Below are 9,273 nucleotides of genomic sequence, written 5' to 3'. Positions count from 1 at the left end.
TTTTTAACCAGGAACTTTAACCAAGTCCGCATGCTTTCATTCTTAAAAAAACCCAAATCCTTAAAGGCTATCAGAATACTCTAGCATTTCAGCAGGCATCTTTAGCTATCCTGGAAGGATGGTGAGAGCGTTGCAGACTGGGAGAACTAATGATCCCACAGATTTAAAGTATCATCAGGCAGCTTCAGTGCTGCATATTCACGATAGGTTCCAGGGAAGGTGAGCCAGGGTAAGAAGGGAAAGGGTGCTGCTCCTTGGGAGGAGCTGAGCCAACTGCACCTGTGTACACAAAGCACTGCTGCTTTCAACAGCTCTCTACTGTAGACGATGAAGTAAAGAACAGAGGTGAACACCAGCACTCACAGGTGTAAGCTCTTATCTAGTCATGCAGTTAGAAGAAACTGCTCAAAGAATGGATAGGCAAGAGAGGGAAACATGAGCATCACCGTGCCAGTCTAGGCAATGCAGGTCAGCACAAGAGCAGACAACTCCATCGAGGACAGTAACAAGGCTCAAGGTCTAGCACGGTCAAAACAAGGGAAGAACAAAGGGCAGAAAGAAGATCATGGTGAATTGTGCTAAACTAGAGCTGAAGTCAAGGAAGGACAGAGTCTGGGAATGCAGTGGTGAGGCAGAACGCAGCAATGGAGGCAGTGCAAGTGAGAAGGACTGGGCCAGGAGAGTGCATGGGGTACAGAAAGGAACATCACTGCAGAAAAGCAGTCAACCAAAGGCTGCAATGAATCTCACCCTGCCTTAGGGACAAGGCCAGGCTGGGAGCTTCTTCCTCACAGAGAGGGCAGGAAACTCTGCCAGGGAAGAAGGGCTGGTTTCTCATGCTGGTGTCCCCATGGTAAACAGCAGGTTGTTGATTGCTCCTTAGGCAGCACGAAGGAACTGGTTCTTTTCAGAAGCTGCAGGACTCCCCTAGATGGGCAGTGGTATGAAGCCAGTCTCCCCAGAAGGGCAGTGCAGGCAGCACTAGGCAAGGGTACTGCACAAACGCACCCCCAGATCACGCTAACTGGCAAGTGACCTTGCTTCCTCCTCCATCCCCCATTCAACTTCTACCTCAGTCTTTCCCAGCAGCAACTTGCAGACAGGGTCCCTCCAGAGGCCTTGCTGATAGAGGAAACAGAGGAGAGTTCAGGCCCCAGGGAACAGGATGTGGGGAGGGAGCAGCAATCTCCAGCAGCAAGCTTGTGGCACCCAAGTGAGACGGTTTGCCTGTGTTGGAAGTCAAGATCTTCTGGAAGGCCATGCAGAGCATTAGTCTCCTACAGAAATGGATCTGTTTGTCCTGAGAGAGTATCTGGAACTATGTATCTCCCTCTGCAAACAAAGCTGAGGGGCAGCTTAGAGGTAGCAAGACAAATACTCTCTCTCAAAAGGTCCCATCTCCTGCATGAAGGGTGGTTGTTCCTGGAGCACTGGAGACAGTCGTCAGTCGCAGGAGAGCAGCGGGGTGTGCAGTGAGTCCAGCGACAGGGTGTTAAGAAGAGGACCCTCCTCTCCAGAGGACCATGCCAGGGCAGGCTGGGTGATTCCAGATGAGTACTGGTGCCTCCCCCGGGATATTCAGCCCCGAGCAGGCCTGCAGCCCATTTTGGGGAATGGTAAAGGAGTACTGCGCTTCCCCGCTCTGCCTGCTTCTCCAAGCCAGCTGGGTCCCCGCGACGCAGCAAAGCTACCGCAGCTCGGCGGATGCAGGGGCACGGGCTGGGACACCCGGCGGCGGCCGGGCGGGCGTCTGCAACTGCGGACGTCGAGTCCGATGGGAAGAACGGGGAGAGCGGCGCGCCAGCCGTCGGGGTGTTCGAGCCTCCGGCTCCGCGGGGAGCCGAGCGGCGGGAGCCGACCGCCGCGGGAGGGGGCACCGCCGGGCGACACACCGGCGGCGCGAGGCCCGCCGCCCGGACTCTGCCCGTCTCCGGGCCGGGCGTGCCCCGCGGGCAGCGCCGGGGAGGGGGTAGCGCCAGTGCCTGGGGCTGCTGCTGGCGGGGGGCAGTGCGCGGGCGGAGGCGTCCCGCAGCCGGAGCTCCCGCAGGTGCCCGGGGCAGAGCCACGGCAAGCGCCGCCGCGGGGCCCAGCGGACGGAAGCCCGGGGCGGGGGGCGGCAGGACCCGGGGCAAGGCTCACCGTCCCGTCCATGCTCCTCCCCGCCGCGCCGCTCTCCCGCTCGCACCGGGGCCGCCGTCCCAGCGCCGGGCGCCTGCGCGGCGCTGCGGAGAGCGGCGCAGGGACCGTCTGCAAAGTGCCCGTCGCTCGCCGCCCGCACAGCGGCGGCGGCGCGGAGCCGGGACGGGCTGCCCGCGCTGCCGGGACAGAGCGTCTCGGTGTGAGATCGATCGCTCCTCCGGCCCCGCCGCGCTCCCACCGCCCCCTTTTAGCGCCGCGTCGGCGACGGGAGGGACGGCGTACCCGCGGCCCCTGCGCCCGCTTCCCAGCCCTGCGGGGGCGGCGCGGCGCGGCGCTCCTCCCGTGGACGGGCGGGGGCAGCGCCCGTACCTTTCCGGCGCCTCGGGCCGGCCTGGTCCTGCCGCCTCTGGGAAGCTTGCTCCCGCCCGCCGGCGGCGTCCAGAGCGGCCTCGGGAGAGGGTCGGGCGGGCTGCGGGTCCGCTGCCACCGCCCGTTCCCGCCGCCACCACCGACCCCCGTCACCGCCAGCGCTCTCTCGCAGCCCCCTCGCCGCCGCAGCCCCCGCACAGCCCCCTCACCGCCACAGCGCTCCGACTCGCCGCCACAGCCCCCAGCGCCCCTCACCCGCCGAAGCCCCCGTCGCCACAGCGGTCCTCACCCACGGCGGCGCCCTCCCGCTGCCGGAGCGCCCCTCACTCGCCACCGCCCCCTGCCGCCACCGCGCCCCTCACCCGCCGCCACAGCCCCCGTTACTATCGCAGCGCCCCTAACCCGCCGCCACAGCGCCTCCGCTAGCCGGCCCGGCAGCGGCAGGACCGGCCCCGGCCGTCAGGCGGGTCGGGCGCCGCCACAGAGCCCTCGTCCGGGCGGCGGCCCCGGCCCATCTGGCGGCGGTGCCTGTGGCGACCTGCTCCGCCCCGCGGACCCACCTGGCGGCGGGGCCGGTGTCGGTGTCGGCGGGAGGGCGCGGCCGCCCCCGGGGCCGCCCGGCCGCGACAGAGCCCGAGGGCGGGTTCGCGGAGCGTCGCCGGCCGGTGCCGGGGTGTCCGGCGGTGCCCGGGGACAGGGCTTTGGGTGGTGACATGAACAGCAATAACGTGTGTGGGGAGCGGGCCCGGGGGAAAGCTTTGCAGCGTGTGTTCAGATTCAAAACTGGCCTGTACCAAAAGCTGTTGCCCTGTATGTGCGTGCTTGTCTGTACACCCTTCTCTTAAGGAGCCCAGTGACTCCTAGGGGGATGAGGATGCCGGGTTTGGTGACCTCGAGCCTGTTGCACTGTGCCGATTTTAACAGGGAAAGACGAGGAAAAATATTTCGGGAATATTCACTGGAAGATATTTATGATGCATGCTTTCAAAGATTGATTTGAGGAAGCACTGAGGAGAGTTTGACTGAAGTTGAAGCAGCATCAAACCAAGAGGGATGATGAGGGGAGTTTGTACAGGATGAGCACTGAAAGTGAATAATTTTGAGGGATGCTCCAAGGATCTGTGAGAAAGGGCTGAAAGAAAACGACTCAGTTTAAAAGGAATATCAGATGAGCAGAAGCCAAGCAATTCTGCCAACTCCAAGAGCTCAAAAGGGTGTAAGTCTGAAAGCTGAAATAAAATCTTGTGAAGATTATGGGGTGGATTTATATCTCACTGAGTATTTTTGAATGGAGCTGTATATTTATGTGCCTTCAGCTTTTTCAGTCTGCATTTTTCGTGTGTGTAACATTTTCCAGCTTTTTGCTACAGCTATTTGCACTAGAAAAACACTGTTGTAAATGGAAAATGAGTTTTTGTAATCTGTTTTGTAATCTGGAAACTGCCACCTTTGAGCATCCTGGAAGAAATGGTCTAGTGTGCGTGCGGAAAAGATAATGTTAGTGCTGGGTACATCCAGGAAAGAGAGTCTGAATGAGGAACGGAGGAGGGAGGCTGTCCTGGCTGAGGAACATGACTCACAAGGGGCATGCCCCCAGACGGCGTTTCAAGACAGCACCTTGCAGCGGTCCAGGCCTGGACTCCCGGCAGGAGACGAAGCTGGTGGCCTGCACACGCTCTGCAGCACTGTAAAGTGTGTTTCGTGATGGACATGTGACAAGGTAGTGCTTAAGGCGAAACAGAAGAGAGCAAGTTCCTCAGAAAAGAAGTCTTCGTGATGGGGTTACAAATGGAGGAGTCTGCTGAGGAAGAATACCTTGCTTTTGCTGGGGAAATGTGCACCTTTTGATGAGATAATATCGTTCTCTGTATCCGGTCATCCGACCTGATCAACAGCAACTCCAAAGCTTCTCTGACGAACAGCCCAGACCATCTGAAGCGATCGGCTCACGCTCTCCAGAGCGCTGGCAGTTGGCCGTAGACCACTTTGGAGTGAGGAAATGCAGCGTTGTCAGCTGTGACAGAGGTCAGCGCAGCGTCCCAGGGACTATGCAGACACTGCTGAGCGCTGCCAGGGGGAGAGGGGACACCACCCCACGCGGGTTGCCCACGTGAGATAGGCTGCATATCCCCCTCCCATGGGAGAGTCACACCATTCGTATTCCAGTCTCAGGGAAAATTGATGGACACCATGATCAGACACAATATTCAAGTTCACAACATCTGTATTTTTTTTTTTAAAAAGTATACCTTTTAGTTAGGGATAGAGCAGCAGCTCCTTCTTAAGTGAGAAGAAGGTGCGTCTGTTTTCACCTATTTCTTGAAGTTAAAAATGCAGCTGGGACAAAAGTTTCCTGTTTGTAACGTATACTGTACATTTTTTCTTTGGGATCAGCAAAGACTGTTCCAACAGAGTAAGTAAGCAAGTCCAGGACATCCAGCAGAGCAAGTCACCCATACCACAACTTAAGACAAGGCAGAAAACTATCCAAGGACATAGAGCTCAAATAAAGTGAAGTACACACAAAAGTACACGCACCTGGAGATGACAGGGTAGGCACAGCTGGAGGCACAACAGACATCAAATGAGGGTATGCATTTTCTCAGGTTTGCAAGGTCAAAGATGACAATCATGTTAATTAGTCTTCCTGGCCACTCCATGACCCTGTTGTAGTCCATGAATTCTGTATCATGATCCTTACACGCTTTATCATTTCTGGCTGAAATAAAGTATGTCCTTGAAAAATACCTAGTCCTTTTTTTGCAGATGACACAAAAATGGTGGTACAGAGTCAAATCATAAGTAGACCTGACTGATTTACCCTGTTCCTGACAGTGACCAACACTGAATGCCTAGAAAAGATCATAAAAATAGGGCAGACACAGAGTGACACCTCCCTGAATGCTCTCCTAGGTTGGAGTGATTTGTGACTCAGAGACCTGCTCTGACAGAGGTGTTGACTTTGTGTATAATAGCCTTTGATGGATTTCTCTTTTGCAATTTTCATCCACTAGATATTCACAGTCATGAAATTTAAGGCCATGAAGGACCATTAATTCTGCCCACTTACATATGACAAGAAATTTCACATGAGCTCAAATTATCTCTGTTACACAGACTAAGTAAATTGTAACCTACTGAAAAGCTGCCACTAATTTCACTAGCTAATCACTTTCATCATTAAAAGCAGATGCCTATTTTCAGTTGGAATTGTCTGTTGCAGTTTAAAGCTGCTGGTTTTGGTGTTGCTGTTGTTGTGCTTTACCCAGAGTCAATTAAAAATCGATTTGGTTTCCAGCATTTTTACTCAGCAAAAAATATACCCTCATCACATCACCTCACAACCTTCTAAGTAATTAGAGTTCATAGAATCACAGAATGGTTTGGGCTGGAAGGGATCTTTAAAGGCCACGTAGTCCAACCACCCTGCTGTGATCAGGGACATCTTCAACCAGACCAGGTTGCTCAGAGCCCCGTCCAACCTGGCCTGGAATGTTTCCAGGGATGGGGCATCCACCACCCCTCTGGGCAACCTGGGCCAGGGTCTCACCATCCTCAGAGTAAAACATTTCTTCCCGGTATGTAATCTGAATCTACCCTCTTTTAGTTTAAAACAATTAGAACCAGTTCAAAGCCATTGCCACTTGTCTTATCGCTGCAGTTCTGCATCTCTCATTGTAAAATATTTTTTCCAATCTTCAGATAAATTTTGTGAATCTCTTGTACATTTTTTTTTTTTTTTCCTCTCTGTTCCCTTTGAGCCTTAAAAAAAAGGACTATGCCACCAGGAGCCTTATTGCTCTCTCACATCAACAGCATCAGTTTCCCCCAGATTGTCTACCTGTATAGATCTGTTATAACATGTCTTAATTTTAAACTATAAGCTTTACAGGGCTGGGATAGCTCTGTATTTTATTGTCTAAAATAGTGGGTCCTAGTCAAATTAAGCTGCTTGTGCATTAATACAGTTGATTTCTTTCCTGACTGAGCTTTTTTTTTTTTTTTTTTGGTACATCCTCCTTGGAGGAGTGACTTGCCTTTGTTTTCCCCAAGCATGTAAGTTTGCACTTGGCTGCTTTCAGACAAAACCTGTTTGGATAGCCTTGCTCTGCCTCACATACTTCTCTGTTCTTATCCTCTCTTTATGACTGTTTTTTTGCAGTGCTCATTTTTTACATCATCTGCAGCTTTTATCAGTAGAGGTCTTACATTTGCTTCCAAATCATCAATTAAGTGTCAAACAACATTGGCTGGAGAACTGTCACCCCAGGACCTAAGTAGAAATGCCTAAATCCAAAATTGGCTCTTATTTCATATGCCAACCAGTTCCTAACTCGCATGATTTGTTTGCTGCTGTATAACTTTCTGCTTAATAGTTAAGGCATTGCATTAAATCAAATGGACTTTCAGGTCTGTAGTGGCTGTCTGATCATCTTTAACTCCACATGTAACTTCAAAGGCTTCAGTCAAGCTGTTTGCCGGGTCTCACTTGCTGTACAACAACCTTGGCTAGTATTAGTTATACAGCAATGCCAACTCCTCAGATTTCAATTGCTTATAGTCTAATGTTAGGTATCCGTAAAGAACAATTAACATTTTTCTCGTTTGGAATAACACTGGATCAATTCGTTCAACATTTAATTTGATTTTTTTCTTTCCTCTTCACAGCATTTGCCTTATTGCATTTTTAGTTTACTAGAATTTCCAGGCTATTCCAGCTAGAGCATAACTGTGACAGTTAACCTGTCTGCCTGTAAGATGCAAGTCGTTCCTTTCATATACTCTAATCTCACCCTGGAATGCAGAGTTTTGATCAGTGAAACAGAATATTCAGGTTACGGACTCAGCAGTTTGCTGGCAGTTGTGCCTGCCTTTCCTTTCCCACAGGGCTTGGTTTAAAAAAAAAAAAAAAAAAAATCACCTTCCAGCTTTCCTCAGTTTTCTCCCAAGATACTAGATGCTCTTAGGAGTTTAAAGTTCTGTGTAGAATTGCATCATTGTCTTATATGTGCCGACATGGGCAGTGACTTACCAAACAATGATCCGTTCCAATTTTTTGGTTTACACCTTTCTTTCGTTTAAATGACAATCCATCAAATCCCAATATCCTGTTTCCCGTGATTCTCTCTCTTCTCTAATGAGGACTCACTAATAATTCTAGCCCTATGTCATTTTAAAACCTTCTCTGTAGCAGCTTGTTTTACATCACAGATATCCCCAACTGCTACATCCCCTTCGGCTTTTGGTTTCATTACCACAGGGATTTCCCGACAATTAGCTTACTGCATCTTTTTCAATGTTTATTCTTTCCATTTGTTTGCACGACACCTGTTTTGCCCCCATGTATAGTATCAGACTGTGGCTTTGCTTACATCGTCTTCTACAGCATCCAGTGCCGATTCCCAGTCTTTCCAAAAATGTGATCTAGAACAATGATGCAGGGAATTCTCCTTGGATATTACACCATACTGAAACTTGCATTTACAAGCTGTGCATCTTCTCTGGTGTCGTGAGGTTGTATTTCACACGTGAGAATCTCTTTTGTCTTCAAGAAGACAAACACACTGTGAGTGCAGCTCGCAGCAGCAGGGGCTCTCACATCGCGCTGGTCCCGATGGGGAGACCGTCACAGGACATGGAGGAGTCAATGCCCCACACGAGAGCTGACCTGAGTGTGCGCCGGCCCGCGCTGCGCTGCTCGCATGGAGCCACGCTCAGCCCTGTCTGTCCTGCACAAAGCCCCTGCCCACAGGACACCCCCAGCCAAATGATGGCAACGCAGGAGCCCGGAGGCAGCTCTCGGTCCACACCAGCCATTTCCCACCCACGCAGCCTTGACTTTGTCTATACATGAGGGAAGAAATTCTCATGCAAATATCCTTTCTGTCTGATGAACAAAAGTTGTTTTCTTGTAATCCTATAATAGCTCTAATGGCCAAATGGGAGAATCTGCTCTGCAGGTGGGGTCTGCATGGCGCACTGTGTGTGGATCAGAGGCCCATTCACTGCTGCATCCCTTGGGCTCCCCACACCTGAAGGACATAAAATTATCTATCCTATTCTCTCTTCACGGCATTAGCTATAATACATCATATTTTAAATGATGCCTTACAGTCGGAGTGCCTTTCCTACTGGGACCATCATGGATCAGCATCTCCTCATGCAAAACAGCTGCTCGTAGGAAGAGTTTCCCAGTGACCTTCTCTCGTTCTCACTCCTTGAAGGTTCACTTAGCAACGAACGTGCATTCCAGTAAGACACTCAGCAGAGATCTTTCTTCCCATGTAAATATAATCATGACACCTCTTATTTTTAAATAATGGGGTTCTAATTGACAAGCGGCTGAATATGAGCCGGCAGTGTGCCCAGGCGGCCACGAAAGCCAACGGCATCCTGGCTTGTATTAGAAACAGCGTGAGCAGCAGAAGTAGGGAGGCGATTGTGCCCCTGTACTCGGCACTGGTGAGGCCACACCTGGAGTCTTGTGTCCAGTTTTGGGCACCTCAATACAAGAGAGATATCGAGGTGCTGGAGCGAGTGCAGAGGAGGGCAACGAAGCTGGTGAAGGGCCTGGAAAACAAATCATATGAAGAGCGGTTGAAGGAGCTGGGACTGTTTAGTATGAGGAAGAGGAGGCTGAGGGGAGACCTCATCACTCTCTACAGCTACTTGAAAGGACACTGTAGAGAGGTTGGTGCTGGTCTCTTCGCACGGGTAATTAATAACAGAACGAGAGGGAACGGCTTCAAGCTCCAACAGGGTAGG

Source organism: Numenius arquata, chromosome 12, assembly GCF_964106895.1.
Source record: "Numenius arquata chromosome 12, bNumArq3.hap1.1, whole genome shotgun sequence".
In the NCBI taxonomy this organism is placed as follows: Eukaryota; Metazoa; Chordata; class Aves; order Charadriiformes; family Scolopacidae; genus Numenius; species Numenius arquata.
The sequence above is the reverse complement of the archived record's forward strand: the minus strand, read 5'-3'. Positions refer to the sequence as shown.